The sequence below is a fragment of the Triticum dicoccoides genome, chromosome 2A (assembly GCF_002162155.2).
Source record: "Triticum dicoccoides isolate Atlit2015 ecotype Zavitan chromosome 2A, WEW_v2.0, whole genome shotgun sequence".
Classification (NCBI taxonomy): Eukaryota; Viridiplantae; Streptophyta; class Magnoliopsida; order Poales; family Poaceae; genus Triticum; species Triticum dicoccoides.
Genome location: NC_041382.1, coordinates 61,660,174 through 61,671,707, shown reverse-complemented (window position 1 = coordinate 61,671,707; position 11,534 = coordinate 61,660,174).

The window sequence follows — 11,534 nt, the reverse complement described above, 5'->3', positions numbered from 1 at the left end:
CTGCTGCGCCCGCGCCACCGTGAAGCTCGCGTTCTCCGTTGTCCCCGTGCCATGCTGACTTGTCCACGAGCTCCGTCGTCGTCCGCAACGTTGAGCTAGCCGAGCCCCGAGCGGTCGCACACTCTCCCTCGTCTCCATCGAGCTCGTCTTCACCGAACGCCGCCGCAGATCCCCCTCGCCGTCTCCGCCGCACCCGCTAGTCCCCGACCGCGTCGTCTGCACCATCGTGTTTGTTGTGAGCTTCTACACCTCTCCATCCCTTCCGTCCTTGCTCTCGCGCCTCGTACCAACCGCACCGAGCTTGGCCGCACCCCCGCCGCCACCGCACATTGCTGTCGTGGCCACAGCCACTTGGGCTTGATTCCGAGCAAGTCACCATCTTCACCGCACTCGCAGGAGCCCAACGCACCACCCACGTGCCTCGCCGTGCCCCGTAGCCTCGGGTTCGACCTCGCTCGAACTCCGGCGACCGCCAAGGTCATCACCGGCGACGTTCTCGGCCACCCCGAGCTCCACCACTGCCACCAAACGACGCGACTTGTTCCCAGCTTCACGTAGACATGCTCCGCCGTCATTTTGGTCGCCGGAGCACGAAACCCGCACCCCACTGCCGCGTCTGGTCTTGCCGGCGGCTAAACGCTGGTGAGTTTGAACCCGTTTGACCCTGGTTGACTCTGTGTGGGCCCAAGTTGACTCCCCCTGATTCCATGACAGGTGGGGCCCGTCTGCTAACTAAGTTAGGTTTAGTGCTAACTAAAAATTAGTTAGGCTAATTACACTGACACGGGGTCCCACTGGTCAGGTTTGACCTGGGCTGGCGCCATTGAGCTGCTGACGTCACCCTGATGCAATGCTGACGCAGTAATTCAATTACTGGAATTATTCTTATATAGGAAATTTCAGAAATTGTCCTAAACTTCAAAAATTCATAGAAATTAATCTGTAACTCCAAATGCAAAGATTTATATATGAAATTTGATCAGAAAAATTCAATCTTTCCATATGTAATGGTTTCATGCATGACAGAACACTTTAACCTTGCTGTTTAGGTGAAACAAGCTAATTCACTTATATGACTTAATAAATTGAGCTTTCATCTGAATCTTTGATTCAAATAGACTCAAACCAACAGGTTTAACAATGCATTGGCCAAGACACATCATATTTCCATGTCATAGCATGCATCATATTGTTGCATATTGCCATGTGATGATTGTGTTCTGTGGTGTCTTTCTTGGTAGGTTCCGCCTCCGAGGATACCTTCGATTATCCGACTGGAGGGTAGTACCCTACTACTACTCCATCAGGAAAGCAACCCCATTGATCATATCGATACAATCCCATGTTCTCGCTCCTGCTCTCAATTACTGCATTTAAGACAACAACGTTTCAAATTGCTGTGTGCTGCAGTAGTCGAACCCTTTTCCTCTGCATGACCTGTCATTGCCACAATAACTAGATGAAACCCACTATCATGTGTAGGAGTTGTTTGAGCCATGTCTGTGTTTCCTACCTTGCTATGCCTGCTATGCTTAGAGTTGTGTCAGGTCTGGTTCACCTGGGTGATGGGCTAGAGTGAAATGATTATGTCAGTAATGTGAGGGAAGTGTTGAACATGATTTGGTAAAGGTATCGATGAGAGGCCATGTAGGAGTACATGGTGGGTTGTTTCATTGAGGCCGTCCTTAAGAACTAAGATCTGTTTGTGTGATTTAAGAATCCGTTACTACCATGCATTGGGATCCTTAATTGACCCTCTCGGCTTCTTAACCACCCTAGTCCCGTGTCCAGGAGTTGCAACTAGTTTCTGGTGTTTATAGGTTATGTGTTGGCGTCCGTGCATAGCGCTGACCCTAGGGGTGGGCTATGATGCGGTAGATACACCGTGGCATGGTGTATCGAGTCACCCGTTTGGTGTCTCGGGAACTCTGTACACATCGTTCGGGGCCGTATGTGGAAACCTCGGCCGGACTCCCTGCGGATGGAACCTGGATAGGCGATAGACCTAGACTAGAGACTTGAGTGTTTAGGTAGGCCGTGGACGACACCCTCGTTGGGCTTCCGCTTGAAGGTTGCTGAGTACATGTCGTGTAAACGACGGTAAGTGGTGAGAGCGTGTATGAAGAAGTACACCCCTCCAGGGTTAACATCATCTATTCGAATAGCTGCGTCCGCGGTAAAGGACTACTTGGTTGCCTATACAGTTCATAGACAAGTTAATGGTTACTACTAAAAGACTCAAGATAAGTGTGAGTACCGCGGATGGCCCTCTCGTAGGATGACGAGGGAGGATCCACGATGGAGTATTGTGATGGTGATTAGTGGACTCATGTGCGAAAACTATTTTACAAGTGGTGTCTCGTAGGATAGCTTAGCCAAGAGTCAAAGCTGTCTTGCTGCTATAACTCCACTACCTTCTTGAGAATGAGCATGTATAGTAGGATATGTTGTAAGACTTGCTGAGTACCTTTGTAATCATGTTGTTTTAATTACTGTTTTCAGACGACAACATCACCCCCTCTGATGGGTTTTACGTAGACCTCGACGTCGATGAGTGACTTGCCACCCAGGTGGTGATTCCGAGCCATGGAGGGCCCTATGTAGATAGACAGGCTTCGTCAAGCCATCTTTCTTTCTAGTGTGTGTACTCAAACTAGTTTGCTTCCGCATGTGCTTTTATGTTTGTATGACTTGAGTGTCGGGTCATGTGACCCCTACCTATATGAACATGTTATGTGTGGCTCTCCGGAGGCTTTAAATAAAGTTCTTGAGTTGTAGAGTTTTGTTGTGATGCCATGTTGTATTTACACATATCGAGAATATTGTGTGTATGATTGAAATGCTTGGTATGTGTGGGATCCGACAACCTATTTGTTTATCCTTGGCAGCCTCTCTTATGGGGAAATGTAGTCTAGTGCTTCCATGAGCCATAGTAGTCCGCTTCAGCCCGGTTCACCGAAGTCCTGCTAGCCTAGCACTACTGCTCCGGACACTTGACTGGCCGGCATGTGTTTCACTTCGTTCCTGTGTCTGTCCCTTCAGGGAAATGTCATGCAGTGACATCCGGAGTCCTGCCTAGCCTGCTACAACCTGGGTTCCTGGAGTCCTGTTAGCCCAGTGCTACAGCCCAGATTCACACGCTGCTGACCGACATGCTCGATGTTGATTCATGTATGCCTGTCCCCGTAAGTTTGTGCCGCTTTGGGTTCACGACTAGCCATGTCGGCCCGGGTTCTCTATCATATTGATGCTAGCGACACTATCATATACGTGAGCCAAAAGGCACAAACGGTCCCGGGCCATGGTAAGGCGACACCCGTGGGAATACCGTGCGTGAGGCCGCAAAGTGATACGAGGTGTTACAGGCTAGATCAGTGTGACTTGGAATCGGGGTCCTGACACAACTGTAACCTACCCTATACACTATGTTCAACACAACTCTAACAGTTCTCACGCGGAGGCGGAGGCCGGCCGTAGTCCCGAGTCAGAAGTGCGATCAACAAGCTATCATCCATGTCCATTGCAAGTACTAGCTCGATACACTAGTAGAAAACGGAGCTTTATTACCGGTTTGTAAGGGCCTTTAGTGACGGTTCTGCAACCGGCACTAAAGGGTGGAGACTAAAGGCCCCCCCTCTTTAGTACCGGTTCGGCATGAACCGCCACTAAAGGCTCACCACATGGCGTGAGCTCGCGCCATGGTATGGGGATCTTTAGTACCGGTTGGTAACACCAACCGGTACTAAAGGTTTTTATTTTTTTTGAATTTTTTGAAAATTTTGGAAAAAAATTGATTTTTTTGATTTTCTGAATTATTTGATGATTTAGTCTCTAATCACCCCTCTTAACTGCTCAAGTGTGGATCACTCATTCCAAATCGTCTAACTTCCCAGCCGGTCACCCATCCTCTCACTACTTCAGAGTTCTATTCCCCCTACTTTCCAAGTCTGCACTTGTTGTTTTCCTGACAAATGTAAGCTGTCAATCCTATTAACCCTCAGTATTTTAGCTTGAGCATTAGGCCACACGTTTCACCATTTGAGTTTGAAACTATTATTCTAGAAAAAAGTAATTATTTAGTAACACTAATATTTCTTGAATAAGTAGTTTGACCATAGTTTGACCAGATTTGACCAAAATTCAAAAAACTAAAATAATTATTTAGTATTTCTTGAATAAGTAGTTTGACCACAGTTTGGCCAAAATTCAAAAAAACTGACATTTGAGCATAAGTTTTTTTCCTTTTAGAATTTGAGGATTCAAAAAAATTGCAAACAGGATGTAGGCTGTCAAAATCTGATGCGGATTTTTGTGTTTCTTTTGTTTTTTTTCGAAACTGAAATGGCGATACATGGGGGGGTAGTGTTTGAAAATTGCCCTATAATCCCGGTTTGTGTCTCCAACCGGGACTATAGGTCAGACCCCTTTAGTCCCGGTTCGTGGCACGAACCGGTTCTAAAGGTTAGCCCTTTAGTACCGGTTCGTCGCACGAACCGTTACTAAAGGTTCAACATGAACCGGCATTAATGCATAGCCATTCGAACCGGGACTAATGGTACCATTAGTACCGGGCCAAAATCGAACCGGGACTAATGTGTCTTACATTAGGTCCCTTTTCTACTAGTGATAGATGGGGCCGAGGAATCCAGTAAGCGTAAAGCAAGCTTTGCCGTGTCTTGTCTGCGCGAACGGAACAAGGCCATAATAATATAAGGTTAAGATATGTAAGAACAAGATCCAGACCCGGGACGTTTTGTCTTGGATGAGAATCCTGGCCCGTCAATGGCTCTACTGTGTATATAGTCGGTTCGAGTTGCCTGTGTGTTTACCTGCTGGCTCTAAAAATATAGAAAGAAATGGTTTTAAATTATAGCAAAAAGTGATCAGGATTTTTTGAGTCTCCGGTACAATGGCATCTCTAGCAGATCCCTCAAAACGGGTTAAAGGCATCTTCAACACGGACCCATAAAATGGTGTTGGTGTTCATGTACATATAGCTTGTAACACTAATGTGGAGGGGCTCTTTACCCCGTTTTCTTGTACGCACACTCGTGCACATTCGAGAAAAATAAAATAAAACAAACACCATATCCGTCCGCGGACGCACCCGTGGACAGTGATATTAGAGCCGGCCAACCAAAAATACCTGCATACACCCGCAAAAAAGAAATGCCCACATACATTTAAAAGCAAATTTGAACAAAGCGAATGATTTTCATACATACCGGATGATTTATTAAACCGCACCAAACTCATTGTATTTCTGCATATTTCAACTAAGCAAAAGCGGATGAGAATTTTATAACCTAGTCTAAATGATTGCCAGTCATGGCAGCGTCCGTGTCCCACATTTTGTCTTTGCCATGTTCGGCGAGCTCATGGCGTCCCATGTCCTATTCTTCCTCGCCGGAGTCTGCATTTTTTTCGACAAAGGAAATATATTAATATCACGAAGATACCAATTACACCCGGCCTCTATACCAACAAGATGTCCAAAGACATCAAGAATACAGACAACCAAAAAAAAGAAGAAGAAAAAAAAGCCCCGCCACGATGACCAGTCACTAGCAACAACAGGACTCTAACCACCACCAAAGACGACACTCGGCTTACAAAATAAGTTCTCCAAAAGCAACGTCTCCAAGAAGGAAACAATGCACCAACATTGTCGTTCCCCGATCGAAAATCTTGAGTTTTCACCCCAGAGAAAGTCCGTGTTCACCCAAAAGCAATGCCTTCAACAAGGCCATTGCCAGGTACAACCAATGAATGCCAGACCTTGGGTTTTCATCCAGTGAATCGAGACTCGGTACTCGAGGAGCATCACCAAAATTGCAGTCCTCCAGTGATGCCGCCCCCGCATGCCGAGGCCGCTATTGCAAGTCATCATACACTTAGCACACAATCTTCACCGCATCCAGTACACCTTTCCGCCAACGCTTCAAGATTTGTACTCTACATTGTGCCTTGTCGACGGCACCGGACGTGGCCGGGCCAGCCTCATGATCGTGGCAGCGGACTGCAAACTGACAAAAAAGTACTGTACTACCAAAGATGACAAGATTAAGAGTTGGATCCCGTCATGATTAATTGGATTTCCACTGGCTCCAATAATCAGTATCTCGATTGTAGGGGATGTGCCATCGATATCAAATGGCCAAACCTTTTTGTCCGATCGAGGGTACAAATCGGCAAGTTAGGGAATCAATGTGTGACCATGTATATGATCGATCATCTATTGTCCTTTCTGCGGGGGTCCTACGTACGCCTGCATATATCCGATTGAATAAAAGTGAATTTTTCTGCTTTGGGAGAGCTAAAGACGAATAAAAAGCTTACAAACAACCGTTTGGATGTGAGTTAGGGTCGTTGCCGTTTACATATTTGGGCATACCGATTCTCCATCGCGAGCTATCTAACAAAGAATGGAAGTGCATTGAGGATCGATTTGAAAACAAACTAAGCTGCTGGAAGGGCAAACTTATGTCATATGGAGGCCATCTAATTCTCATTGTGCTCACGAGTATGCCGATGTTTCTATTGTCCTTCTTTGAGATACCAGTTGGGGTTCGGAAAAGACTGGACTTCTATCGATCACGTTTTTTCTGGCAGAGTGATGAGTTAAAACAAAAAATACATACTTGCTAAATGGGATATTATTTGTAGGCCAAAAGACCAAGGTGGTCTTGGCATTGGAAATTAAGAGGTGAAGGACATATGTCTTCCCAGCAAGTGGCTGTACAAGCTATCAGTAAAGACCGATGCCACATGGACCCAGATTCTGCGTAATCAATACCTTCATTCTAGAACCTTGTCTCAGGTGATGGCCAAACCGACCGATTCGCCATTTTGGAAAGGACTGATGAGAGTGAAATCAACCTTCTTTCAAAGGACAAAATTCATTGTTGGTAATGGTACTTCCACGAGATTCTAGGAGGATACATGGTTAGGGAAGATGCCTCTAGCTATCCAATATCCTTCTCTCTGTAACATTGTTCAGCGTAGGGATGCTTATGTTGCAACAGTATTACAGTCCAACCCTCTCAAGGGAAACTTGGCTCCATCTTGTAAGAAGATTGATGGATGTTCACCTCTCTCAAGAGCCAGACTAGTTGCACTGGAAACTAACTCAGAATGGAGTGTTTTCGGTAAAATCCATGTATTTGAACATTATCAACTCTAGCACTAGTCCTCGATATATGCATATTTGGAAAGTCAAAGTGCCCTTAAAAATTAAAGTGTTTATGTAGTTTGTACACAAACAAGTCATTCTAACTAAGGACAATTTGGCAAAACGTAACTGGATAGGATCGCGAGGATGTAGTTTCCGCGATCATGATGAATCTGTCAAACACCTCTTTCTTGATTGCCCAATGGCGAAAATTTTATGGCAGTCTGTTCACATAGCGTTTCATATTACTCCTCCGAATACCATCCACACCTTATTCAGGACGTGGCTAGATGGAGTTGAGTTAGAAACCGCGAAACATGTCAGTGTAGGAGTATGTTCTTTATTATGGGCTATATGAAACTGCACGAACGATTTGGTTTTTAATAGAATAACACATATTCATTTCTTGCAGGTTATTTTTCGGGCCAGCACACTGATCTGTATGTGGTCGCTACTCACTCTGACGGATGCCAGGGAGCGTATGGATACTGGGTCTATCATTGGGAGAAGGTAGCACGGGCTATCTTCAACCAGTTTGGATGGCGGTCATGTAATAGGATAGGTGTCTAGTTTCCTATCTATCTTTATTCTGCCAGTTGTGGCTATCCCGTTTTCATGCTTTTAGCTTTTTTTGAGCCATTTTGCTTTTCGAGACTTGGAGATTTTGTTGAACTATTTGCTTATTAATAAAATGGCCGCATGCATTATTCTGATGCAGAGGCTGGGGGATAACCTCCTTTTCGAAAAAAATATCCAATTGAAGGCACCGTTAGAGCATCTCTAGCAGACCCCACAAAACGCGTTTGTAGTTCGCGAAAAAACAGTTTTACAGGTCGGCACGGACGGCCGCAGAGGCAGACCCCGCAAAATGGACCCGTATAAAAGGATATTCACAGAATATGCTCTTTTACGGTTGGTTTTAGCTGCAACAGAACAAACCCCTCAAACTTAAACTGTAAAACAGAATATTCGTTATATTCTTTCCCACGTCTTCTTCTTCCTCTCGTTTATGTCCATGGTCAGTTAGCTTGCTCCCGCAAAACCGATAGATAGCACACAAAGCGGTCAAAAACGAAGCCGCAGACGACCAAATACAAAGCGCACGAAGCGGCTAATCAAGGAGCTAGCAAGCTCCTCCGGCGGGGCTCGAATCGATCGAGAGCTAGTGACAGTAAATTTCAGCACACTATATAAATTTTTCGTTACCAAATTCCACCTGCCAAAGGCGCTTTACTCCCCGGCAACGGCGCCAGAAAAGAGTCTTGATGACCCACAAGTATAGGGGATCTATCATAGTCCTTTCAATAATTAAGAGTGTCGAACCCAACGAGGAGCAGAAGGAAATGGCAAGCAGTTTTCAGTAAGGTATTCCCTGCAAGCACTGAAATTATCGGTAACGGATAGTTTTGTGATAAGGTAATTCGTAACGAGTAACAAGTAACAAAAGTAAACAAGGTGCAGCAAGGTGGCCCAATCCTTTTTGTAGCAAAGGACAAGCCTAGATAAACTCTTATACAAAGGAAAGCGCTCCGGGGACACATGGGAATTTTCGTCAAGCTAGTTTTCATCATGCACATATGATTCGGGTTCATTACTTCGATAATTTGATATGTGGGTGGACTGGTGCTTGGTTACTGCCCTCGCAAGCATCCGCAACTATGAAAGAAGAGTTAAGGTAAACCTAACCATAGAATGAAACATATGGATCCAAATCAACCCCTTACGAAGCAACGCATAAACTAGGGTTTAAGCTTCTGTCACTCTAGAAACCCATCATCTACTTATTACTTCCCAATGCCTTCCACTAGGCCCAAACAATGGTGAAGTGTCATGTAGTCGACATTCAAATAACACCACTAGAGGAAAGATAACATACATCTCATCAAAATATCAAACGAATACCAAATTCACATGACTACTTATAACAAGACTTCTCCCATGTCCTCAGCAACAAACATAACTACTCACAAATCATATTCATGTTCATAATCAGAGGGTTATTAATATGCATAAAGGATCTGAACATATAATCTTCCACCGAATAAACCAACTAGCATCAACTACAAGGAGTAAACAACACTACTAGGAACCCATAACTACCAATCTGAGGTTTTGAGACAAAGATCGGATACAAGAGATGAACTAGGGTTTGAGAGGAGATGGTGCTGGTGAAGATGTTGATGGCGATTGACACCCTCATGATGAGAGGATCGATAGTGATGACGATGGTGATGATTTCCCCGTCCGGGAGGGATGTTCCCCGACAGAACAGCTCCGCCGGAGCCCTAGATTGGTTCCGCCTCGAGACGGCGGCGCTTCGTCCCAAAAACCTTCTTATGATTTTTTCTAGGGGCAAAGACACCTTATACCAGAAGATGGGCATCGGGGGGCTTCCAGCTGGCCCACGAGGTAGGGGGGCGCGCCCTCCACCCTCGTGGACGGTGGGTGGCCCCCTCTGGTGGTTCCTTCGCCCAATATTTTTTATATATTCCAAAACTGTCTTTCGTGGAGTTTTAGGACTTTTTGAGTTGTGCAGAATACGTCTCTTATATTTGCTCCTTTTTCGGCCAAGAATTCCAGCTGCCGGCATTCTCCCTCTTCATGTAAACCATGTAAAATAAGAGAGAAAAGGCATAAGTATTGCGACATAATGTGTAATAACAGCCCATAATGCAGTAATTATCAATATAAAAGCATGATGCAAAATGGACGTGTCATCGACAGAAGGATCGCTGGCTCGACCGATCATCTACAATGATGCTGTTTCAGGGGAGACTTTCCCCGGCCAAATTTTCATATTCGGCAGCTTCACACTACATGCCAACTCGATTGGCCACCTCAAACAGATCGATAGCTACGCCCATGGTCATCAGATCAGTTTTGCAAACCTAAACAATGTCATTGATATCCGAGGAGACTTGATCTTCGAAGGGGATTCACGGCCCCGATCACCGCTCTGGCCTTAGATCCGGAGCTAACCGTCAGGTCTGAAGATGGGAGTTTGGAGAAACAAAGTAAGTCTGTATTCTCATCAGGTTGATTTTGTACTACGGGACTGCTCTGCTCCGCATTGCTGACTCCACAGACTCAGAGCGGTCGCTGCCGTTTCAATGTAGAGAAAACTCGAACAGATTCTTAAATTTGCGGAACTTGGCTAACAACACATGCAATCCTCATTCTTTGATTACAAGCAAGCACAAACATACTGGTAGGAACAACCGGAGAGCCATAAACCATCTCTAGAAAAACATATTACTAGCGTAACAAAGTAAGTTTGTAATCAAAAATCAAAACTGAAGGTCTTCTGATGGAGTTGATCAGCCATTCCATTCCATGGTGTTCCTGAAGAAGCGATTTTCCATCTGGGCCAATAGTTGGAACTTGTGAACTTCTTCTGAGTAGCAGTTCAGCTTGCCACTCCCCTCCATTACACTGAAGCCCCAAGATCAATGCATTCCTCTTCCATTCGCAGCGGAGAAATGTTGAGATTGCTCTCAGCATCAACTTGCACCGTATCAGAGGCCACCAGCCAGCAGAGAACCTGGAGATCTGATCGCATTTTCCATGTCTTCTCCCCAGATGACATAGAAAAACAGGGCACTGCGCAGTACATTACATCAGTCGATGCATGTTTGCAAGCTGAAAACGGTGTCAGGAATGGAAATTACTACACATTCATATGTAAAATCTAACATGACAACAACAAAAGGGAGTTGCAGATGAACTGACCACTTACTGGCGTGATCATAGTCCACACTTCAGAACATTCAGTGTGCTTTTCAAGCATTGGATAACACTCTGTTTTGTTGAAGATGATTAAATGCTCTCAAATTCTTGCTGCCACTATGTCTGTGCTTGTTTGTAAACGAAGAATGATGATTGCATCTTTTGTCATCCATTTTCCGCAAAATTTGAGTTGGTGAAATAATGCGCGTGCTATATATGCCATTAAATTTGCGATTCTCGTCGGTTTCTCTTTGCCAATTACAATTTGTCAGTAAAAGGACACGCTACAGCATACCAAACCCATAGGTTTATTTTGGGAGTAGTATTTTCCATAATGATTGCAACTGTTGTGATCCATTTTCCACAAAATTTGAGTTGGTGAAATAATGCGCCTGCTATATATGCCATCAAATTTGAACTAAAACCATGAAATTATTTTTGATCCAGGGAGTAATATGGAGTTTCCCAGGCAGCTGTAGGTGAATGTTTTTATCTATGGTTTTCAGCTTTTATTTCCTCTGAAAATAAAAGCACCACACTTTGTTTCTAAAAAACTGGACCACATCAGTATGATATGCACTATGAGTTGTTACTCTTCATCTTGAAATAGAAGTACTTCTTTATACTATCATTTTGG